General features: G+C 46.9%; 1 long non-coding RNA gene across 4 annotated transcripts in view; it reads left to right on the forward strand.

Moving 5' to 3' along the window:
- The window catches only part of LOC123384725, a 163,781-nt gene that overhangs the window by 115,539 nt on the left and 22,760 nt on the right, over positions 1 to 25,482 (forward strand). For 2 of the 4 annotated variants that reach the window (XR_006596200.1, XR_006596201.1), the window contains one exon: positions 5,140 to 5,298. The exons of the other annotated variants lie outside the window; for them this stretch is intronic. This is a non-coding gene — a long non-coding RNA (uncharacterized LOC123384725). Of the gene's footprint in view, positions 1 to 5,139; positions 5,299 to 25,482 lie in introns of those variants that run through there. 4 annotated transcript variants of the gene reach the window in all.

Below are 25,482 nucleotides of genomic sequence, written 5' to 3' on the forward strand. Positions count from 1 at the left end.
TCCTTCCTTCCTCCCTTCCTCCCTCCCTCCCTCCCTTCCTCCCTTCCTCCCTTCCTTCCTTCCTTCCTTCTTTCCTTCCTTCCTTCCTCCCTCCCTTCCTTCCTTCCTTCTTTCCTTCCTTCCTCCCTTCCTTCCTTCCTTCCTTCCTTCCTTCCTTCCTTCCTTCCTTCCTTCCTTCTTTCCTTCCTTCCTTCCTCCCTTCTTTCCTTCCCTCCTTCCTTCCTCCCTTCTTTCCTTCCCTCCTTCCTTCCCTCTTTTTTTCTTCCCTCCTTCCCTCCCTCTCTCCCTCCCTCTCTACTCCCTTTCTTCCTTCGTCTACATATCTACCTAGATTTAGCTCTATCTATGGCTAAATATCTATCTATATCTACATTTATCTGTATTTAGATCTATCACTACCGAGAGCCTCCTTCTTTCTATCAGCTAGGTATTAAACTAGATTTGGAAGTCTATCTAGAATTGGCTGTCTCTAGACCTATCTATCTCCTTCATATTTCAGAGTTAAAGTGTTTTGTGTCTCCTCTTCCTTTCCATATTTTTCAATTCAGAGTCATCCTTTTAAGTAGAATAACCCTTTTCAAATGTAATAATTTCTGATATATATTTTGTTTTATTTTTACATTCTGATGAGACCTACCCACCTGCCCTATCATACACAATTAGGTATTTTGTTGTTGTTGTTCGTTTCATTACCTCTATAATTCAGAGAGGTGAGTTAAGTCAAAGGAAGCAGTAATTTAGGTGGTAAACACACACACGTATCTCCTTAACATTTTAATCATATAGAACAGTTGTTACGCTAGAGCATTTTGTTTCTAGAAACGTGACCCCGTGACTCCTGCCAACATTGCCGATGCATAATTAAAAAACAATTTGCCATGGTGATGATGGTGCCCTTTATGTCTTTCATGCAGGTGTAAAATGCACACTGGATTTAGAAGATTTAGTACAAAATACAACGTAAGACATCTCGATATGTTTTAGACTGGATACACAATGAAATGATTATATTTCGGCCATAGGGACTTTAAGGAAGTACATGATAAAAATTGTCTGTACCTTTTATACTTTAATCGGGAGGCCATCCATGACACCACTTCTGTTTACTCACAGTGTCCCCCAAAACTTCCGCCTAAACCAATGGCCTTCTACCACTATTGGCACTGAGGCCCAGGCTCCTGGCCCAGGGCCTTTGCACCTCCAGATAGCTCTACCTGCAGTGCTGTTCCCAACCACTCCTTTCCAACCATCCAATTTCTATACGTCACTAAGAGATCTACCTGCCGTAGCATGATTTCCCCCAAAATCTTTTCTTTCTTTTTTTTTTAATATTTATTTATTTTTGAGAGACAGAGAGAGACAGAGCATGAGTGGGAGAGGGTCAGAGAGAGGGGGAGACACAGAATCCGAAGCAGGCTCCAGGCTCCGAGCTGTCAGCACAGAGCCCGACACGGGGCTCGAACCCACAAACCGTGAGATCCTGACCTGAGCCGAAGTCAGACGCTTACCCGACTGAGCCCCCCAGGCGCCCCTCTTCTGCCCATTTTTAAATTGGGTTATTTGGGGAGCTTTTTGGTGTTAAATTGTATAAATCTTTTGTATTTTTTTTATCTTACCCCCTTATCAGATATATCATTTACAAATATCTTCTTCCGTGCAGTAGGCTGCCTTTTTGTTTTGTTGATGATTTCCTTTGCTGGGCAGAAGCTTTCTATTTTGATGGACTCCCAAGAGTTTATTTTTGCTTTTGTGTCCCTTGCCCGGTGAGACATATCCATAAACGTGTTGCTAAGACCAATGTCCAAGAGACTATGGCTTAGGTTTTCTTGCAGGGAATTTTGTGGTTTCAGGTCTCACATTTTGACTTTATTTTTGTGTTTGGTGTAAGACAGCCGTGCAGTTTTCCTGACATATGGACTCTAAAAAACAAAACAAGGAGCAAACAGACAAAAACGCAAACAGACACTTAACTACAGAGGAAGAACTGGTGGCCCCAGAGGGAGGTGGGGGGGGGCAGGGGAGAGCAGGTGAAAGGGATGAAAAGGCACAAACTCCCAGCTAGAAAATAAGTAAGTCACGGATGACAAGAACAGCACGGGGAGTGTAGTCGCTAAGATGGCCATAATGCTGTGGGGTGACAGACTGTGACTGCATTTGCCAGGCGGGCACGTTGTAATCACTATGTCGCGCGAATACAGTCGGAGACCAGTGTGATGCTGTGTGACCGCTACACTTCAGCAACAGATGAAAACAAATCTCCAGCATTCAGAGCATCGGGGGCTCTCTTGACGTGTTCTCCTGGCTCAGCTCGTGGGCATGGCTGCTCCACCCCCGGCTTTCATGTGCCATGCCCATATGGCGGGTGACGATGGCCCCTCACGGTGCCCGCGCTCGCGTGAACCCCCGCCATGAGGGCAGTGACAGGTGCCCGCCCCCAGCTTCTCTGTCACTGCCCCCCTTTCAATCCCAGGTCTGCGGGAAGCAGGCTCCGAGTGGCTGGCTTAGGCAGGAGGACCACCCTGGTCTGAGGACTTGGGATGCTTGCCACCAGTGGCTGCAGGAGCTGGGCTGCGCGACGGGGGGAGGGTGCGGAAGGCATCCTGCGCTGGGAGAGACTCCCAAAATGCTCATATGGAATAGTGGGACGCCTCCTAATGTGCCGCAGACCTGAAGGTGGGCTCACAAAGCAGAGAGTTCCGAACATTTTAAATGCACGCTAGACGGTGGACGAAATCTGGAGACTGAAATGAAAGCCTCAAGCACCGTTCCGAGATTGCAAGGTTACTTGGTTTTAGGGGGTTAGGAATTGCGCGCGGTGGTGGAGACACAAAGACAAGTCTGACGTCGTTCCTGTCTTCAAGGCTGTCTGAGGTACGAGAATCTCCGTGTCTCCGTCTCTCTTTCTCTGTGTATTTGTCGGTCCACGGCATCCATATGTTTTATCTCCCGTTGTCTCTCTCTACTTCTGTCTCTCCTCGTCTCCAGCATCTCTCCACTGTCTGTCCAGCCAAGTGTCACCAGGCTGTTGAATGGCGGCAGAAGCAGCAAGAACGAGGGAGAAGTCAGTAAGGCGTTGCTAACAGACTATCAAACTACAATTTTTCGGTAGCTCTTTCAAAAAATCGTGTCCTCAGGCATAGTTACTGTCAGCCCATTCTAATGGATATCAGGCCAGGGTCTGCTCTTCAGCCCATCCCCTTCCTGCCACTGTATGTCACTGTCACTGTCACTGTCACGGCCACTTGGTACAGTTTCACAGATGGCCTGCGGACAAGCTGTACGGGAGAGGGGTGGAGGGGGAGAGCTAAACTCTGGGGATGTCATCGATCTGGACAGACACTGGCTACATGATTGAAAATGTAGGGAGATGTGATTCCAGGCTACAAATGTGAGGATGCAGGAAATTTGGAATCGGGAGTCTGACAAAAATCTCGGGGCAGGAAGCCAGGCAGAGTCCAGGGAGCACCCCACCCCCCATCTCTGGCCACTGTCGTTTCAGCTTCCGCTGATGTTGCTTTAGGAATTCTCTCCAGGGTCTGCTTCTCCCACGGGCCACCGTACCCCTGCCCAGAGGTGGCAGTGCTCCAGCTGACACGGGGCCCTCCCTCTTTCCTCTTCTGGCTGTCAAGGGCTCTGCTCTAAGAACCCTAAATGGAAGGTTGAGATCAGGTTAGGTTTTACACCAGATGGGGAGAATCTCCGTTGAAATCCCAGAGGTAAGGAGCTAAGATGTCCTGATTAAAGTCAGGTAATGAAGACGATAAACAACATACAAGTTCTTGTCTCAGAAATATTCAGCCCCAGGAGCGCCTGGGTGGCGCAGTCGGTTGAGCCTCAGACTTTGGCTCAGGTCACGGTCTCATGGTTCGTGAGTTCGAGCCCCACGTCAGGCTCCCTGCTGTCAGTACAGAGCCCGCTTCGGATCCTCTGTCCCCCCCTCTCTCTGCCCCTCCTCTGCTCACTCACTCTCTCTCCCTCTCAAAAATAAACATTAAAAACAAAGAAATATGCAGCCATGTATGTAAAATCCAAAGTCTTAACGCATGGGCTCATTGTTATTTGGCACTGATGAAAATTACACTCGACGCCTTTGGTCCATATCAGCAAATAATAAAATCTGAAATGAGTAATGAATTTCCCCATTTGTTTCTCTTACAATCCACCTTAAAATTCCCTTGTGTCCTCTCTCCCTTCCTTCTGTCTCCCGCCTCTGTATTCCTTTCTCTCCTGTTTCTTAGCTGTGGTGAAATCTGTAATTTTTGCCTCAGCCTGTGGGCTTTCCACCATATCTGACCCAGCTCATTTAGCGAGCGACCGGCGGCCAATTAAAAATCAATTTTTAGAAAGCTGTGGCCACTCCAGCCTGGCTCATAGAGCCCGTCCGCTGGCACTCTCTGCGGGGTGTGTGTTTTCCCCCAGTTTGTGCTCTGTCCTTTTTCAGAGTCATCAGACTGAGGTCTTCCTGAGGGCCCGGCCCCTTGGGACGAGACGCGCTTACTTCGCACTCTGCCTGGCCCCGGCTCTGGCCGCGTTTAGGGCCAGCCCTGCTCGGGCCCTGGGGGGTGAGCTGTGGGGCAGGGGTGCGGGGTGCCCGCGCGGGGGCCGCAGGGTCAACAGGCGATGCGGGGACAGGACTGATGCAGGACGCGAGTTGCGAAGGGGTGATGATGTACCGGTCAGGCAGGCTGGTAAGCAGGGGAGCCGTCCCCCCCACGGTGCCCTCAGGTCGAAGTATGGTTTCTACTCCTGAGACCCCGGCCAAAGGGCATCAACTGTGATCTCCGTTTTATGTTTCTCCCTCAGGTGACCAGACAGGACGTCACTAGTGGCTTAATTAATAAATATTGTTCAGGGGCGCCTGGGTGGCTTAGTCGGTTAAGTGTCCTACTTCGGCTCAGGTCACGATCTCGCGGTCCGTGAGTTCGAGCCCCGCGTCGGGCTCTGGGCTGATGGCTCGGAGCCTGGAGCCTGCTTCCAATTCTGTGTCTCCCTCTCTCTCTGCCCCTCCCCCGTTCATGCTCTGTCTCTCTCTGTCTCAAAAATAAATAAACGTTAAAAAAAAATTAAAAAAAATATTGTTCGATTAACTGACTTGTTAAATAAGTAAAGGAAATACATGTGTTTTATATCCATTCTCAGGGTGACTCCGACCGAAACTAGCAAAATCCACACTCAAGAATGCGAAACAGGGGCGCCTGGGTGGCTCAGTCGGTTGAGCGTCCGACTTCGGCTCAGGTCAGGATTTCACAGTCTGTGGGTTCGAGCCCCGCATCGGGCTCTGTGCTGACCGCTTGCTCGGAGCCTGGAGCCTGCTTCAGATTCTGTGTGTCCTCTCTCTGCCCCTCCCCCGCTCACGCTTTGTCTCACTCTGTTTCTCAAAAATAAATAAATGTAAACAAAAAAAAATTAAAAAAAAAAAAAGAACGCGAAACAATTTTGGGGGGAGGGTCTGAAAATTTTCAAACCACCTTAGAATATATTAAAGATGACGAGAAGAAAAATGTGCTAGCTTGGTATTGTAGGATTTTATAATCTTTACTGTGCAAAATGTCTTTTTTTTCAAACTTTGTAGAAGCAAAACTTTAAACATCACATATGGAAATATTACGTATATGATGTAACATGATTATATTGGTTGATATAATATACACACATGTAATAAAATCATTACACGATAATTACATTATTATGATGCGATATGAAATTGTATTATATATACACGTATGTTCACAAGCGAGTTCTAGTTCTCATTTTCACTGCGTGACTTACCCCCTGAGGGTCCTGACTCGGGCACGTCACGCCTGCAGCTCTCCCCTCGACCCTCCGCTGTTTGGAATTCAAGGCTCCGTGTAGAAGTTGCTGTTTCATGTCTCACGCCAACGGGTCTCCGTGGCTCTTCGCATAAAGTGATCCCTGCCGGTGCGTGAACGAGATAAGAATTAGACTCTTGACCCTTTGGACATTGGGTCACTGCGAAGGGCAGCCTTTGAACCTCAGCCCTGCCTCGTGTCCCTCCAGGGCCCTGACGTGATCACTGCGGACTCGCCTCATAGCAGACGCACTGGGGGGCCCTCCAAGCCGAGGCGACTGTGTGGTTTGCTGGGTCCATTTACGTCCTGTCCCCCTGGAGCCCTCCCTCTGCCCCTGTTGGCCCACACACTCTGTCTGGGCACGCCTGGGTGGGTGACCGCCCACCTTCATATCCTCAGAGTGTCCCGTCTGCGATTGGTGGCCTTCCTACGTCAGGGTTGTTCAAAGCCCAACTGTCGGCACCTACAAACGCAGACCTCTAGGAGTCCCTCGGCTGACAGCTCTCTCCGTTCTTTCTGGAAGAGCTACATCCTCGGTGGAAAGAGAGCAGCTTGCGCGGACCTTCTCTCCTCAGTGGGACAGTCACAGGGACACTCCGGGGCTGGGACCATAGAAAACAAAGAAAGCCGAATCCGTACATGTTCGCTGAGTGTTTCTTCCCGAGGAAGTCCGAGGGATGGCCTCGGGGAAGGAAGAGCTGTAGGAAAGCGGGAAATAAAAACAAACGAAGCAATTTTAAGATGGAGAATTTTTTCTCTTAGTTCTCCGGCACTGAGTTAAAGAATGTCTTACCAGAGAAGCAGGATAATCCATAAAATTTCATCGTAAATATTCCTGCCAGCTAAACAATGCTTAGTATGAAATTATATAGGAAATACATGGCAAATTAAAGAAGAAGAAAACAGCCTCTGCCGGGTGCAAAAGAACCTTGTAATTACCTGGGAAAATAGACCCGTGAACAGAGTGAAGTTTTAAATTAGTTTGCTCGTTAAGAATGTATCTTAGATAAAGGCCTCTCCTTCAGTTAGGAAGGACCTGGGTTTTGAAGCTACGTCAGCCAAATCACTGTGAATGTCGGATGCTTGCTGAATTTCTCTACAAAACAAGAATTGGATGATTGATGTCTTGTTGGCTTGACTCCGTCTGTTTAAGAAGCATTTTTCTTGGTACAGTTGCAAAGCATTTTTGTATATGTTTGATTGACGGCTGCAGGGGACTGTCTGCGTGGGCTTCAACTTCACGGTGCTTCTCGACAAGAAGGCGTGTCAAACCGAGAAGGCAGAAGTGCGTCACCAGCACTCGGAGTGTGGGGTGGTTTTGGATTGCCGTTCGCACCGGTAGAGTCAGGCTGTGTGGGAATAAGCACGGATTTCCATTTTCAAAGCGAGGGATCTGGAGCATGAAAAGGTCCTTTGCCGGCTCTCGGTCTGTGTCAAGGCTGAGCCCAGAAGACCCGGCAGGTGCTCCCAGGCAGGGAGGTCCAGGGGCCCGCCTGCGGGCTCCATCCGTCCACCCCAAACACCCCAACACTCGAAGACACCTTGGTCAACATTCTGCATCGACTTCTACTACGATATAGATATGATCACTTGCATTCTTCAGAACGACACTTGTGATGAACAGCTTTTGCTTGTTTCCATTCATCTGAGGACATTTCTGAGCTTCTTTTCATTTTGGGGGGACCCTGTATATGTCACCGTATCATGCCACCTGTTGCCATCAACACATATAAAATAATTCACCCGATTTTTGTCCACCTTAGTTTTTGTAAATGCGAATATTAACTGGGAAGAAATCTATTTCCCTCTACCAATAGCATGGATGGGAATTTAAAAAACAAAGGTGGAGTTAATTCTATGCGTACACCTTGGTTTTCAGAAACATTGTAAGATTTATTACTATAATTAAGATGTGTTACTTTAAGCGTTTAAGCTGCCATATCCCAGAGATGCTGGAAACCAGCCCTAGCGACGTGAATTCTGGGCCTCTACGTTCTCATCAATGTACCCCCGATGCAAATACAGTAGAAGGCTTATAAATGGTTGCTGACAATTTTTTTAATCAAAAGAGCTGCCTAGATTGATAATAATTAAAAAAAACAAAACCAAATTAAGTCTCTTTCCAGACTCTATAAAGTGCAAAGATTGCTCTCAACTGTGCAGACCTGAAACACCTCTCTCCACACGTAATATTTTAACACAAAGTCCCCAAAAAGTGGCAGAGTAGATGCTGTCTTTTTCCCCCTCACAATCAAATCGGGGGTAGTAATAGATGACCAAAGAAAGCATCAGGATGCCAGGAAGTTACCAAAAAATTAAAGAGAGAAAGGTCTGGGCGTATTGGAGTCAGTTTCTCACTAGTTGGACTGAGGGTGAGTTTGAAGGGATTTCTGTTTACGTTTTACTCTTTTGCCTCTCCTGAGCGGCTTTGAGAAAAGCCCCCGTCTGCTCCTTTATGGAAGGAAGGAAGGAAGGAAGGAAGGAAGGAAGGAAGGAAGGGGAAGGGAAGGGAAGGGAAGGGAAGGGAAGGGAGGGGAGGGGAGGGGAGGGGAGGGGAGGGGAGGGGAGGGGAGGGGAGGGGAGGGGAGGGAGGGAGGGAGGGAAGGAAGGAAGGAAGGAAGGAAGGAAGGAAGGAAGGAAGGAGGAACCCCAGAGCTGGTCTCCGTGTCTACGCCCCGGGCTTGACATCGGGCAGCACAGAAGCCCTCCCGAGATGCAGGCTTCCTGAAGACAGGTGTGGGCAGACACCAAGGGACGATAGCCAGATTGCTAGAATCCTTGCCAGCAGCACTGGGTGGACGAGGTCACCGGGGAATATTTCTAAGCATTAAGAAAAATAACTTCACGTTTAAATTTTATACAACAAGTGGTTATCAAAATGTGGAAATAAAATACATATTTTTGGGTTACAAAGCCGCAGGAATTTTACTGATAAAGACACACACTGCAAATGCGTTTATGAGTCTATGACACACAGGAGTGAGCCCATGGGAGGTCAATGTCGAGCCTCTTTCCCTGTGCCGTTTACTGTCTCTATTCTAGTCCTTTGCGGGATGTGTGGTCGGTGAACGCTTTCTCACAGTCTATAATTTTCCTTTCTCATGCTCTCTTGTGAGCAGAAAGTTTACATTGGGATAGGGTTTCAATTTATTAATTTTTCCAATATGGATTTCACTTCTGGTGTCAAACATGATCTTTGCCTCACCCTACTCCTAGAGGCTTTCTCTTGGTGTCTTTTTTCTGAAAATTTTACAGTTTTAATTTCATACTTAAATCCCTAGTCATTTCGAATTAAGTTTTGAATGGGGTGTGAGGTTTAGGCTGAGATTCGTTGCTTTGCTTGTATATGTCTAATTGCCTCACAGAACCTTTTATTGAGAAGTCTATCCTTTCAGTGCATTAAATTCCACTGAATTGCTTCTGGGCCTTCGTGGGGTAGGAGTTGAGCCGATGTGTGTGGGTCTTTTCCGGGTTCTCTGCTCTGTTGCTCTCTGGGTCCATTCCTTGCCACTACTTTGTCGTAATTGTTGTAGCCTTATTATCAGGGAGGGCGATTCTCCCACCGCATTCTTCTTCATCAAAATCGTTTTAATTATAACAGGGCGTGAGGTCTCCCACATAAGTTTTAGATTAAACTTATCTCCATCTGCAAAAACAAAACAAAACAAAACAAAACAAAACAAAACAAAACAAAACAAAACAAAACACCTTTTGGTATTTTGTTAGGGATTTCATTAACCTGTAGATCAACAGGGAGAATTGTCATCTTGGCGATTCTTCCTATCTGCCTTAAAAAATGTCTTAATCATTTATTTATGCCCTCTCGGATTAAAAAAAAAATTTAATGTTTATTTTTGACAGAGAGAGAGAGACAGAGCGTGGGCAGGGGAGGGGCAGAGAGAGAGAGAGGGGGACACAGAATCCAAAGCAGGCTCCAGGCTCGGAGCTGTCAGGACAGAGCCTGACACGGGGCTCGAACTCACAGACTGCGAGATCATGACCTGAGCCGAACTCAGACGCTCAACTGACTGAGCCACCCAGGTGTGCCTATTTATGCCCTCTTGGATTTTTTTATCTGCATCTTCTAATACTCACCTTACATGTTTTGTTAGGTTTACACCTAAGAATTCATTCCGTTTGGAATGATTATAAATTATATTGTATTTTTAATTTCTATTTCTACATATTTATTGTTAGTGTACAAAAATGCAATTTATTTCTGTTTGTTGATTTTGTATCTGCAACCAATTGGCACTTACTCAGTCTAGGCTTTTTTCTTCCCCCTCCCCCTCCCCCTCCCCCTCCCCCTCCTTCTTCTCCTCCTCCTCCTCCTCCTCCTCCTCCTCCTCCTCCTCCTCCTCCTCCTCCTCCTCCTCCTCCTCCTCCTCCTTCTTCTTCTTCTTCTTCTTCTTCTTCTTCTTCTTCTTTTCTTCTTCTTCATAGATTCCCTGGAATTTTCTTTGTAGGCAATCATTTCATCTATACATAGAGGTGGTTTTATTTATTCCTTTTCAATCTGTGGACCTTCTATTTCCTTTTCTTGCCTTATCGCAATGACTAGGATTTCTAGTATTATGTTGAATGTGAATGGTGAGAGCAGGCTTCCTTGCCTTGTTCACAATATGAGAGAGGAACTATTCAGTTTTCCACCACTAAGCATGCATTAGCTGTAGTTGATTTCTTATTTCTTTTTTTAAATACATGTTCTTTATCAAGCTGAAGTATTTTTCTTCTATTCCTAACTTCCTGAATTCAGCTTTTAATCATGAATGGTACTGGAATTTGTCCGATATGTTTTCTGCATTCTCACCCAGGTCTGTAAAGAAGCACAATATGGATGTTGATTGTGGCATTATTTGGCATGACGAGGAATCAAGGATGATTTGTGCCTCTGTCACTCTAAATCAGCTTGTGAGAATATGATGAGTCCATGCCATAGAATGCTAAGCAACAGTTTGAGGCAGTGAACTGTATGTATGCATAGCAGTGAGAGCTGGTGTCAGAAACACAGTGCTGAGGGAAAGTAAGCGATGTGATACGTAACAATATTATGACATCATTTAGAGGATTTGAAGACAATCTGTTATACAGTTTTCAGTGCCACATACAGAGAGCGCCAATCACCTCCAGAATAAGCACACCGCTGTGATGTGTGTGGGGATGTGACTTCGGTTTAGGGTAAACCGGTTCATCCTGCGATACAAACTCAAAACTGAAATAGGGAGAATTTTGGCCAAATGTAGGAGAGGGCAAAAGGTTGAAACTCTTGCTGGAAAATGAGTTCCAGACATTGCACTAGGAATGTGTTCTGTGAATAGCCACCAAAGCACGGCTTTGGATGTTAGTAAGGAGCTGTGACTTGCAGGGGAAGAACAGAAAGTCTGTCCGGCTTGCTAAGACACGGGTCCAAGCACAGTGTTAGCTTCAGAGACAGTGTTTCAGGGCCAATGAGAACAACAGCCTTGCAGGAAACAGCCCTAGCCATTGGCCCCTGGACAGTGTCCCCGCTATAGCAGCCAGTCCCAGGTGGAAATGCTAGATGCGTGTTGGTCTTTCCTTGCAGACACCTAGTGAGACCACCGTGAACGAGGTCATCTTAATGGACAAATCCAGGAGACGGAGTCATCCCGTGTAGCAGCCACGGCAGTTAGCCAGGTAGGACAAGGATCACTAGCCGCAAATCCCCTGCAGCTGCAGAATTTGTGGTTTGCTTGTGGATGCAAATGCACCGGCAATAGTGTGTGGGCAGTACTCACAGAGTCAACTCGTAGGAAAGCTGTGCAGCTAATATGCGTTACCCCTGGCTCCTCTCCCCTCCGTGCGGTGCTCACCTGGGCTTCCGCGCTGTTCTGATCTATCCTGCACCCCAACCCCCTGTTCTAGTCCTTCTTCATACTCGTTCAGAGTTCAGCCTGGCTGACATCATCAAGGAAGTTCTGTTGGGGTGCGTATAACCAGCTTAAGGACGCCTCGTCCTGAAGCTTACAGGAACTCTTTCTGCTAAGAAACAGCTGCTTGGTAGAAGGGCCAGTGCCACATCAAGACACTTGGTGTGCAAAGTCCTTGTTCCTCTTGCTCTTGGCCTCCCCGTAATTGAGTTGCGACTGACTTGCCACTGCATCGAGGCCTCTTCTGTTATTTGGGGCAATCGTTCCGGGGCTTACCTTTCAAGAGGGGAAACCCTAGGTGTGGATAAAGATCACAAAAAATGAAACATTCTGGCACCTTCCTAGAACTGTAAAGGATAGTTGGATCTCACGCATGATATATTTTGTTCAAAATAGTAACACTCTTTAAGGCGATTCTAGCTTCCATCGGGACCGCAAATGACTGTTACATTAAGTTTCAAAATATGGATAGGCTAATTAGCATTTGATAGGTATTTTCACAAAGACAGTAAATATTGTTGCAAAGACAGACATGATGGGTTTTTGTGTCCTGTTAAGCAAAAAAACAGGCTAACTGATAGAAGTGACTAAGAGACATATTTTTTTTCTTGGAAAAACTTTGAAAGAGCCAAAGGAGGAGTGCAGTCTCAGAAGATGGCATCTCCCACACTGGCATGGTCCAGCATAGGCTACATCAGCCCTTGGTTGGATTGTTGTAAAATGGATTAATGTCTTTGGTGGGCATTTTGATTACATAGTATTCATAGATGGCATAGTGTATATAGATGGCATAGTGTATAAAGATGTGATTTTAACGAGCATAGTATAGCCAAATGGATGGATGCAAAGTTGTTAAACATGCCAAATGGGTCACGTCGGCATATCTTCGAATATTTTAATTCTGGGCAAGTATGTGGACCACCAGTTTGCTGCTGAGTGATTCAATCAACAGTAATGTCGCTTTCACAATTGGTTTAATACCTTTCTATGAGAAAATAAATTCCCCAATGAAATGATTATTCCTGTGAATTGGCTCAAAATGACGGCTTTAAAGGAAACCATTCGCATAAAAGGAGTGAACAGGTTGTCTCTCCACTAAAAAGGACTTACGACTTAATTACACGTTTTAATTGCCGTGGCTATAATTTGACTGTTGGAAAAGGCTGGGACGTCAGAAAGGTGAGAGAAAAGTGCTAAAAGTGTTCCTGTTCTGACCTTTTTGAAGAGGCTAATTAGCTCAGCTTTGTCAAATGCTATCCCAACCCCATTCCCTGAGCGGACGAATAAATTATTAGGCTCCTGCTTTGAATGCATTGAAATTTTTCTCCAGTATTGCACAATAGAGAACGTGAACCTTTCTTCTGTCTCAAGACTGTTTTTAAAAGCTTGCCTCTGGGACCAAACAAAGAAGAGTTTTTAATGAAACCTAAATATGAAGTCTGTTGTGCATTTTCCAAAGTACGAGTGAAATAAGTCTGGGAATAGAACAAAGCTTTGCCTCATTTCTCTTTTTCGTGTTTGAAGAATAATGATACAGGGAATTGCCTTGGCTTTTCCTAGAGAAGTTTGGGAACTTACCCAGGTGGTTAACACCTATTTTCAGAAAACCTTCTTATTTGTGCTTTCGAGATTGTTTTCCAGGAAGTGTTGTTAGTTCTTTGCTCTAACCTGTGCCAGAGCTTTGAATATCCACCCCCCCTGAATAAATAGAATAATATCCCCAAGATTCTAACATTCTTTAATCTTCGGTGGGTTTTCTAGTTTCCTAACTTTTCAAAGCACTTTTGTTAGGGACGGCTGTGGCTCTTTGAAAGTGAAGGAGTCGCTGTTGAATTCTCTGAGAATTACGAGTGAAGGCTGAAGAATCCACATGATAGGATTGCAAGGGTCGTGGGGAAAAGAACAAACTTGCCAAATATGAATGTTTAGATACTTCTCAGGTGTCGGGATAAAGTGCCAAGTGGGCAGTTGGGGCAAAACATGAGGGACAGGAAGTCTGGAAGTCTGGGGAAGTCATAGGCAGACGGCGCTAGACCTCTGAGTTTGGAGGTCGTGGGTCACAGGTTGTGTCACAACCACAGCCCGCGGTGCGATCACCAAGGAGCGGTGTGCATGGAAAAGAGAAGAATTATAAAAGACAAGTTGATATATTTGCTAGGTTCAAACAATGCTTTCTGTGACAAAAGAAAATTAGAACACTCTGCTTCCTCAGGATCGCAGGTGTGAGCTTTCCTGCAGGTGGTTTAGATGCGGAGGGGAGCACACGGTGACACTGACCACCGAGCTCCCGTGGCCGAGACCTTCCTGCGGATGCAACCGGCAACAAACAACCCTGTCCTATTCTGATTCATTTCGGCCAAAAGGAAGGGAAATTGGTGAATAAGTCACGGGGTCTGTTTCCCCGTTTTAACCGACCTTTCAGATACATGGCTTGTGTTTCCTGTGGATCCACGGAGCTGTGTGTCTCAGCGTGTCCTTGGTCCCCGACAGAAATGAGCTTGCGTTAGAACGGCGTGAGAAGTCTGCACTGTTTAACGTGGACGGTGGTTTTGTTCTGCGCGAGGAAAGACTCTCAAACCAACCTCTCAAACGCTTGCCCCCCTTTGTGTTTAAGGATGCCGGGAAACCCACAGGCGGGGAAGAAGCCTTCTCTCCCGCACCACTTTCTGCAGAAGCAGCGAGGCCACCGTTCCCGTGACTGATTAGAACTCACATTTCAACGCTCACAACTAAACAAATCTAGAAATGGGAAAGTGTGCCAGCACATAATTAGGGAGCTGTTTAGAGGCGCTCTGAGGTTAAAGTGCCGAGAGGAGATGAGCCTGTGTTTTAGCACCACCATCAGTCAGGATAGGCCATGTTGTCACCGGGGTTTATGACGACGGCTGATGCCCCTCAGCCCCTTGTGAATTTAATCACCATGAACATGACTTTATAAAGGTGCATGGGGAACGTTTTGGTGACAGTTTTCATAATCAAGTCTATGTATTCCTCCGCACCGTGGGCTCTGCTCAGTTTTTATACCTGTTCTTCTTATTTTGTGTCACGTGAGCAGGAGAGTGAACCTGTTTCATGGAAGCTTGTAGCGGATAAACCTGCAGCGTGTGAGCGAGTCGATGTTCTTCTGTCCACGTTCCCCGAGTCTGGCTCTTGGGACGGGACGGCGGGAACTCGCGAGGCCTCACTTAGAGGATACTTGACAGCGGGGGACCGGAGACAGCCACAAAGGGAAAGGCTTCTGCTTACTTAGGGAAGACCTCGGGGCGATATCCAGACCAAAGGGTATCTCTTGTTTTGGGCCACCAAGTCATAGATGGCCGATCCGCCCCTCCCACTACACGACAGGGACACATTATTTTGTCCCCTGTAGAGTTAGCCCCGGGCATTTCTAGAACCGGTACCGCTTTGGGGAACAAATATTATGTGTCCACCCAACAATCATGCTCCTTTCATACCCGAATTACAGAAACTTAATTTTTACATTGACCATATTATTTCCTAGCTTCTTTTGTTTTTTTAATCAAGAGGTAACCATTTGACATAGCCCATGTCTTTGCTGATGAAAGTCACAGTGGCCAGCCCAGCAGTCTTGAATAGTGTGAATGGAAGACAGGTGCAGAGGTGCTCTCCTCAGACAATATCTGAGCATCTAATATATGTTAGAACTGAGGAGGAAAAGATCTTTTCCTCAATGAGTTGACGGATCATTTCTCTAGAAACAAAGGCAAACTGTGTGTCCTTCACAGATACTAAGTGGATTTTATCATGATTTCATTACACTCATGGGAGCTTCTACATAGACATCATATGGGATGAGGGTCCTACCCCAAGAACCTCAATGTAGTTTCATCACCTCTTTTAAGACCTTATCTTTAGGGGCGCCTGGGTGGCTCAGTCGGTTAAGTGTCTGACTTTGGCTCAGGTCATGATCTCACAGCTCGTGGGTTCGAACCCTGCATTGGGCTCTGTGCTGACAGCTCAGAGCCCGGAACCTGGAGCCTGCTTCCGATTCTGTGTCTCCCTCTCTTTCTGCCCCTCCCCTGCTCGCTCTCTCTCTCTCTCTCTCTCTCTCTCTCTCTCAAAAATAAATAAACATTAAAAAGTTTTTTTTTAATTTTTTTTCAACGTTTATTTATTTTTGGGACAGAGAGAGACAGAGCATGAACGGGGGAGGGCAGAGAGAGAGAGGGAGACACAGAATCGGAAACAGGCTCCAGGCTCCGAGCCATCAGCCCAGAGCCTGACGCGGGGCTCGAACTCACGGACCGCCAGATCGTGACCTGGCTGAAGTCGGACGTTTAACCGACTGCGCCACCCAGGCGCCCCTAAAAAGTTTTTAAAATATCCTTTTGTGCTAATAACTCAAAACTGAAGAATAAAATTTTAGTTCCGAAGTCAATATTTCGCTAGCCAGGGCTTACAGAAAGATTTTCAGGAGTATGCTTTTTTTCTTTTCCCTTTGGTAAAGGATTGTGTCTTACTTAGGACTGAGAAATGTTTGTACCTATGGAAATTGCAATGATTTGGGAGGGTTTAATTTTACAGAGTCAAACTGAGAAGGTAAATGAAGTTTCCTGGGAACTTCAGGGAAAGGGAAAAAAAAAAAGGAATTAACTCTTCCAGAATACTTTAAGGGGATTTGCTTTTTGGTTCTATTCCAAATTTCAGAGTGAATGAAGACGCTGCTCTCAAATGTACCATTACGTGAGAAAAATGGCTCCCTTCCCTGTCCCTCTGTCCCAGGTGAAGGTCAGATTCTCACTCAATGGGCCGGGGGCGGGCGGGGGTGGTTAAAACAGACTCTGTGTCTGACTTGAAGAAGTGCTGGCTTTGCTCGTACAAAATCATTACTTGCAAAGCACGTCGTGCTAACCTTTATATCGTTGTTGTTTTTTTCAAATACCAACTTCTAATGGTTACGATGTTAGTCATGATACATTTCGTTTGTTAAAATTAAGCTATTTTACCTTGCATCTTAAAATTTGATGGAATGGTGATTTTGCTGGCTTTTAGTAGCTCTAAATCAAAATTGGTCAAGTCAATTTAGCTAGAATGTAGGAAAATAAAACATGTCCCTGTGGTCTGACAACTTCCGTGAATAATGTATCTTTAATAGCTGTCAATTAAGGTGGTTTTTAGAGATTTATGATGGGGTATAAATATTCACAAAAGGTGATTTATGGCACAGACTCAGACAATTCTTTGACTAGAACTACCCTGACAGCGAATAAATTACTATCTGGTGTGGGGATAAGAGAAAACACTTGGAATCTCTCTCCTTCTTCTGTCCTGTTCTTTTTTATTCCATTCTTTGACTCCGTGACGCCAATATCCAGATCACTGAACTTTAGAGAAAAGAGGACCCTGCGTGACCGTCAGAACTGACCTCTTCATTATGCAGATTGTGGATCAGAATGCATGTTTGTGTATCTTCTACAAAAGGCCAGAACATAAGAGTACAGGACCTGTTCAAATACATCCACAGACATAGGTACTTGAATCTCATAAAGACTCGCTACAGAAAAATACTGAAAATAATTTCAATACTCCATAGCAGAAGTTGAAAAACTCAGAAAAAAAAGAGGGTGACTAACAATTTAGATGCTCTGGATGGTCAGAGACACCTTGTGCAAACTTAAAGGACAAGCAGTGAGTAGAAACTCTGCTACAGGATTGGATTAATCCACTTCCTCTGACTTACAAGTACTGCCTTCCTTGCCCAGGGCTGGAGGCCCTGGGGCCCCAGGAACAGAGAACAATCACTAACTCTTAGAACATCGATCTGATTCTTCTTCTCCAGTTCATACAGTCTTACATACTTGTTCCCAGCCTTGTTTGCTCCTCTCAGGTCTTTTCTGAGTCTAAGAGATGATATCTGGCCCACAGGTAGAGAGAAAGGCTTAAGGAGTCTTCATGGGATCAACGCCCTTTCTAAAAGCCGGTAAGATGAAGTCAACTGGGAATTTTTCCTTGGAGAAACCTAGGGTATTGACTCTTTGAGAAGGCTATTCCTGTGCTCACGGGATATCAAAAGCATGGGGCCCGTTTAAATAAGTTGAGCAGTGTTACAGAAGCTGGAACGGATTCACTTTGTAAGGTACTGCGTGCAGCCATCTGTGTTCCATCTGTTGGAAGACCTGGTTCCATCTTCTGTCTTCGTTTGGTAAATCCTTGTCTTCTGTCTCTTTAAATTACCAGCCCTTCTCCAGTTGATCGTTCGTCTGTAGAAATCTCACGGTCTGCCGAGGCCCTCAAACCATGCTCCTGAGTTCGCTCGCTAACCTGAGTTGAATCACTGCAATACCTCTGGCCTGACTTCCTTCCCTGTGAACCCCCTTGCAGCAAAACCCCACGTTGAGGATACTCCACCATACCTGTGTGGCCCATGAAGATAGAGAAATACAGATCATGGAATTCCATGAGTATACCATTCAATGTGTATAAAAGCCAGTCTCTTCTTGTTTGGATTAGATTAGTGGCTGCTAATAATTTGCATCCTTGGGTGCCTCCTTGGCAATGGTTCCCAGGTAGTGTGCTTCTATTTGCTATGTGCTGCCTGCTGATGCCACACTGAGGTGAGCCTGTATGTTTCATTCAAATCTGAGCATCTTGGGGCGTCTGGGGGGCTCCGTCGGTTAAGCGTCTGACTTTGGCTCGGGTCATGATCTCACCGTCTGTGAGTTCGAGCCCCGCGTTGGGCTCTGTGTTGATGACTCAGAGCCTGGAGCCTGCTTTGGATTCTCTATCTCCCTCTCTCTCTCTCCCCCTCCCCTGCTCACACTCTTGCTTTCAAAAATACATAAACAATAAAAATAAAATAAAAAAAAAAAGAATCTGAGTGTCTACACACTCCCTACATGCTTCTGTCTGTACAACTTCTTGACTGAGGAAGAATGATCCATTCAGAACACAATGAAATTACTTGAAACCCACTTTACACACTAAAAAAAATCATGGTTTAGATGTTAGCGTATAAAAGTCACAAAATTACTAATTTTATATTAAGACAAGAATAATAATGAAACACTAAGTACTTTGCTTTAGCACAAAAGAAACGACCTCAGAAAGCTCAAAATAAAAGTTTTGTTCATTTAGCCTTGGCAATTTTTCAATGCCTCTGTGTCTCCCACAGCCCTTGCCTGTTTGCTATGACGCCATGATGGTTTCAGAGAGGGGATGGTGCTTGCTGAGCCACAGTTATTTGGGACAACTGTTAGGATGGCCCGTGTGCCCTTACACCGTTGTGCATTCGATTGTGCCTCACGTCTACTGGCACAAAGCCCCTCAGCTGAGGCACGGTCACTCAGGGAGGCTCTCCTACATGATGGGCAGTTGTGTTATGACTGGTCTTCTTTTACGTTTCCAAGAGGTCTGCCAGTCTCTGTCATCTGGCTGAGTTTTGGGAACCTGAATAGGGATTGGAGAAACAGGTCGATAATAAATTCGTTCTGAGGAGGGCCAAAAGATCAGGGCAGAGCCAGGTACAAATTTGGCTGGGAACAAGCAAGAATTGGAACAAAGTGGGGAAAGGCGAAGAGAGGATGTCATAGGCATTACCAGATAGTACTCTAGGCACGGCCACCAGGAGTCTGGTCAGTAATAGGATTTGTATTCAGACAAGCAGTGTATCAGTTAGTTCTTACCACATAACAAATCAACTCAAAGGCAGTGGCTTCACGTCATGACTATTTGTCAAGCTTACATTCTTGTGGGCTGGAATTTGGGATGGACCCAGCTGAGAAGCTCGTCTGCCTTGGCAGGGTTCACTCAAGCACATTCGGTCAGCTTCCAGATTGGCTGTGGCCGGATGGTCCAGCATGGCTACCCTTGGATGCTTGGACCTGCTCCACTTGGACTTTCTTCCTCAAGCAGAGTAGCTCTGGCTTGTCTATCAGCTGCTGGGTGGGTTCTAAGAAAGCACAGATACACACATGGCTACCTGAGGTCAAGAGTCCACATGGCTTACCACCCCTTTAGCTCACATGAGCCAAAACAAGTCACAAGACCAGCCCCACATTTAAGGGAAGAGGGTGCAGACTCTGCTTCTTGATGCTGGGATTCCAAAGTCATATTGCAAAGGGCATGAACACAGGGAGGCAAAAATGATTGTGAACATTTTTGCAATCAATGTATCCCAAAGAATGAAGGATGGATAAGCAGTTAGGGACAACCAGAATCCAGAATACATCCTTAGATCATTTGCTCCGTAGTGAAATGACATAGACCCTCTGGAAACCAATTTTTGAGTGACATTGGGTCAAATTTTTGCCACGCAATACAGTATAACAAATGTGGGGCCAACAGGCACAACAGGCAGTAAGGTCCCTTGCACGGGAGAGTAAAACAACTTTGGGGGTGTTGTGGTTAAGACCTTGGAGTCCAAGATAAGTTCAAGTCCGAAGGATTCTTTGTGCCCTAAGACGTGGGAGCTGCAGAACTTCCTCTCTTTTGAGCTCAGAGCAGGGTATAGCGAGCCCTGAAGTTCATTCCTTGTCAAAAACGCTCGGATGCTAACATACACCACACAGCTGGAAACTATGTCTTATGCAAGAGAAAATGATACGGTCCAAGCAAGTCTTTGAAAGTCCCCAAGCTCTCTGTGCCCTTTCTTCCCCATGCACAGTTGTGGTGCCATAACTCCCGACGACCCCTCACCTCTCCATCAACAGCCTGTGCTGTAACTGTTCCCGCCCTAACCATGGTCCCTCATCCTGGGGAGGCTCTTTCTCTCCTCACCCTGCTTTCCCTGGATGGTGTGACACTTCTGGAAGAAGCTACCTGAATGATCAAATACATGTATTTGCATGGCACGATGGTGAATTTTACATGTCACCTTGCCTGGGCTGAGAGACGCCCAGAGAGCTGGTAAGACCTTATTTCTGCATGTGTCTGTGAGGGTGTTTCCTGCAGAGACGAGAATTTTAGTCAGCAGATAGAGTAAAGTAGATGGCCATCCCCAACGTGGGCATCATCCAATCCATCCAGGCCATGAAAAAAACAAAAAGACAGAGGGAGGGCAAGTTCACGCCCTCTGTTAGACCTGGGACATCCGTCTCCTGCCTTGGGACGTTGGTGCCTCTCATTCTCAGACTTACACACCCAAACTGGGACTTTCACCGTTGATTTCCCCCAGATTCTTAGGCCTTCAGAATCAGACTGAATCACATCACCGATTCTCCATCCCACAGATGGCACATCCCAGCTGCCATAACCGTGTGAGTCAATTCCTAGGAGTCTCCCCTCATATACACCCTCTCTCTAGATGTATCGTGCTGTTCTGTTCCTCTGCAGCACCCTGACAACACAGATGGGACAGTCATCGGGTGAGATAGTCTCAGGGAGGCTCCCACGCTGTTTACTGTTGCATCACTTCTGGGCCACACAATTCTGAGCACCCGCTTCTTACGTGTAAAAATGAACGACTTATGTGGCTGATAGTTTGAGTTACTCTGACTGTGAAATGAGCAGTTTCAGTGTGACTCTTTTAGCGCGGTTTTCTAGCCGTTCCAAGGGAGAAGGAAGAATTCTTTTCCGTTTATTACTTCTGGCAATGTGACAGCATCATTCAGTCAACTTAGATCAATACCAATATTGAGGGTGGGAGGAGCTGGGACCGTAAAATGTGAGTTATCTGAGAAGGCATAAAGTGCCTCATTCGTAGTTCGACGATGAAGTTCAGAGTCGGGCAGATATCAAGCCTTCGAGGATCTTCCGTATTTTCAACGGTAGAACAAGATGCTGTGTTTTAAACCAGTTATTTTCTTGTGCAAAGGACACGTGACATGAGATCTGTCCTCTGTGTTTTTGAGCCCACGGCGCTGTCGACTGTAGGCCCTGTGCGGCACAGCAGAGCTCTAGAGTTGATTCATCATTGTGTAGCTGGAATTTTCTGCTTGTTGATTAGCCATTTGCCCACGAAGAAGAGCCTTAATTTTTCTGTTGGTCTCAAAACTTCTCATGTTGGCAGAATGCCCATCTTACACCACATTTCAAGTGGATAAAATATATCGCCGCTTCAACGATACCTTCAAAGATCGACTACAACTCCATTCTTAATATTTCAAGAGATGTTTCTTTTTCATGTATTATTTTACTATTAAACAATGGCAGCCAACAATTAAGTGATTACTAATATATTCAAAATAAACTGGCACCAGAGTGGAACCCGCTTGAGATTCTCTCTCTCCCTCTGTCTCTGCCCCTCCCCTGCTCTCTCTCTCTCTCTCTCTCTCTCTCTCTCTCTCTCTCTCTCTCTCTCCAAAATAAAGGTTAAGACCGCAGACACAGAAAGACAAATACCGTGTGGTTTCACTTACGGGTGGAATATGAAAGAGTCAAACTCACAGGGGCAGAGAGGGTAGATGGTAGTTGCCGGGGGCCAGGGGCGGGAGAACTGGGGAGATGTTGCTCAACACGTACACAGTTTGAGGCAGGAGGTGAGTGCGTCCTGGGGATGTAATGTGGAACCTGGTGACAATAGCTAAGAACTCTGCGTTGTAAACTTGAAATCCGCTAAGAGAGTCAATCTTCAGTGTCCTCACCCCACACTGCACACTCCCCCCAAAAGATAACCCTGAGGACACAGATGTATCAATTAGCTTGTCTGTGGGAATCGTTTCACAATGTATACGGGTAACCAGCCATCACACTACAACCTTAAATATATACAACGTTTATATGCCAATCATACGTCAGTAAAGCTGGGAAATTAAAAAAAGAAAGAAAGAACGAACGTTTCTAGGAATGAAATTCCAGCTTCAGAAACATATTTTTTAGTGATTGTCAAAATCACTGCGAAATGTGGTGTTTTCAAAAGCGCTAACTATGTTAGCAGATTCTAACTTTTTTTTTTTTTTTTGCATCATCTGTTTCTGCATTGGATGTTTGGAGGCATAATTTTTAAAAAGCAATTCGTTGAAGTGTGATTGACGTATGAAAAGCGTGTGTATGTAATGATGACAACTTGACGAATTTGAGGATGAGTATTCACCTATGAAAACATCACCATAATCTATGCCACAAATATGTCCGTCACCTCCAGAAGCGTCCTCCCAGCCTGCTATTTCTTCTTATTTTTATTTTCTTTTTGTGATAGGAACACTTAACATCAGTGCACATTTTGAAGCAAAGTCTTCCCAGACAGCTTTTCAAAATTCCAGAAATCAATAGAAAAAGTTTTAGGGCAAAACATGAAGTTTTTTCAGTGAACGCGATTCTGGTCACCGAGACAAATCGCATTCTGTCTAAAATAGCAACAGTACGTTTCAGGTATTTAAGGACTTTGAAACTGAATAACTTCTGTAGCCTTCTTGAGTAACATACACTGAAGGCATTTCTAGAAAGCACTAAGGACTAGCTGACACAACGGCCACAGCAGCGAGGCGCAAACATGATCCTCTGGACCGTACGGCCAGCCAGATACAGGGCGTGGCCACACCACTGAATCTCCCACCTCCTGGAACATGCGATTGACCAGCGGCCCTGCACGTGCCTAGAAACCCCCATCCTAACTGCTTTGGCTGAGCTTAACACTCCTGTCCTCTAAGAGAGAGACCGGGGGCCGCTGTTCACCCAGCACGTCTCCCATGCTCGAGGGGCGGCAACGGGGGCATCGTCCCACTGGATCCATGGGCTCTGGATTCCCTGGCATCACACATGGGGATGAGAAGGATCAGGGATTCTGAGACGTGGGTGGAGGTTCCATGAATGTTCTTCCGGCCCGGCCGTCTGTACGCATGCCCGGGTCCTCAGAGACAGGACTGCGTCAGGATGGAAAATTGCATGGTCTTAGGAACGCGTTGCGTCTCAATCAGCTCTACTTAGAACGGAAGGCAGGCGATGTCAACAGCGCACCAACAGTGTCCTCGGCTCTCCCTGAAGGCACCGCCGGGCTTCAGGAAGTGATTTTAAAGAGGCGATAACATTTAGGTATTCATATTACGATGCCTGCCTTCTCGCCACAGGCTCGCAGGGCCAGGGAAATTTCTTCCATTTTCACCTTGCCGGGACTTGAGTTGGATTCTAGTCTAGAAAAGGCAGGAGAATGCAGGGACCCTATCGATGGCCTTGAATAACAGTGTGCAGAACAGCACCTGTAAGCAGGGAGAGGTTTTCCCTTTGGGAACCACACACGGCCTCCCTGAACACGCACACCCACGGCACTTGGGCCGGGACCGCTACCTTCCCGTATCTCGCTGTGCCTTTGTCCTCTCAGACTTGACTCTCCCACTTCGTAGTTTGGGCGGCTATGCTTTCACGCATGGTCCAGTGTTGAATTGGGGTGTTTATTATACCTGCATGTAACTACATGTGTTCTGTCTCTGGTCCCCTGAGCAGACGGACTGTGAGTCAGGGACGGACATGACCCACAGGGTGTGTAAGGGACAGAGACGGTTAGAAGCAACCCACACTTCTTCCTGACCTCCGCTGACAGCAGAAGAGGTAGCCAGAGCTGAAGATAACTTATTTTGAGGAAAACACGTGGGCCCTTTAAAAGCCCCGCTGGCTTTCCCTCTCCCTCACTCGCTGCCCCATGAATTTTCTCTTCTAAAATAGAAAACGTGACATCACAGAAAGAATGTCACCTTTGACGTGAGGATTTTACACCAGAGACCAAATTAGGTAGAGGTTTGAATACTGTGTTTATAGGAAGAAGCCTGGGGGGCCATAACTTCCACGAATGATGCATTTAATTAATTCGTTAATTAATTAAATGTTTGTTTATTTTTGAGAGGCAGAGACAGGACAAAGCAGGGAAGGGGCAGAGACAGAGGGAGACACAGAATCGGAAGCGGGCTCCAGGCTCCGAGTGGTCAGCACAGAGCCCGACGCGGGGCTCGAACTCACGGACGGCGAGAGCGTGACCTGAGCCGAAGTCGGACGATCAACCGATGGAGCCACCCAGGCGCCTCTGATGCGTTTTATGTAATAAGCAGAAGTAGGCAGATGTGGCAATACTCAAATCACAACACATTTCCTGTTGGCAAGCTCTCGAGGGTGCTCTTTCGACGTGGCCTCCTCCGTGTCCTCGTGCCGGGAGGCCCCAGGAGGGAGACGGGGTGCCGTGGGCTGGCAGGCGGCTGCCTGCGGACTGAGCTCCTCCGGGCGCCCTGGCCGGCGCAGGGCACTCCGGGACCTTCTGCGGGACCTGCGCGCGATGTGCCCGCCCCTCACCAGGCAGGGGTCACTTCTCCCTCAGGGGCCCTGGCACCAAGCGCAGGGCAGCGACAGCCCGGGGCCGGCACGGGACGTCTGCGTGAGGGTCTTCGGGATTTGTTTTCTAGAACCTTTTGGCACCTCTGCCTCCCGCCTGGTCTGGAGCTGGGCGTGTGCGCGTGTGTATGTACGTGTGTCGAGAAGAAGAAGGACACAAGGACAGTGCCGATGTCCAGTGCCGGCTGTAACACTTCAGGGTCGGCCGTAAGCGTTCCTGGCCGTGACCTCACGGGGCGCCTGCTTGGGGACCGACAGGATCCCACGTATGCAGTATGTGTTATGCGACCGCGTGGCTTGTTTCCGCGGCGGGAGAGACGGTCCTGGCCCTTTGGGCTGGCTGGAGCCCCTTTGGTGGAGTCGGGCCGTTGCGTTGAGGGCAGTTCCAACTCGGCCCCTGCTTCCCCCGGGGGGTGGGATGTGGAAGAGGACAGACCGTAGGAGGCAGGTCGGATGCGGGGAAGGCTCCAGGTGCAGGGGGGGTGCCGGGGGACAGCGTGCTCTTGGGTAGATGGAAGCCGTAGGGGCAGGGTCCCCGAGAGAAGGGGAGGAGGGGTCCCGCTTGTGTGATG

Source organism: Felis catus, chromosome B1 (genome assembly GCF_018350175.1).
Source record: "Felis catus isolate Fca126 chromosome B1, F.catus_Fca126_mat1.0, whole genome shotgun sequence".
In the NCBI taxonomy this organism is placed as follows: domain Eukaryota; kingdom Metazoa; phylum Chordata; class Mammalia; order Carnivora; family Felidae; genus Felis; species Felis catus.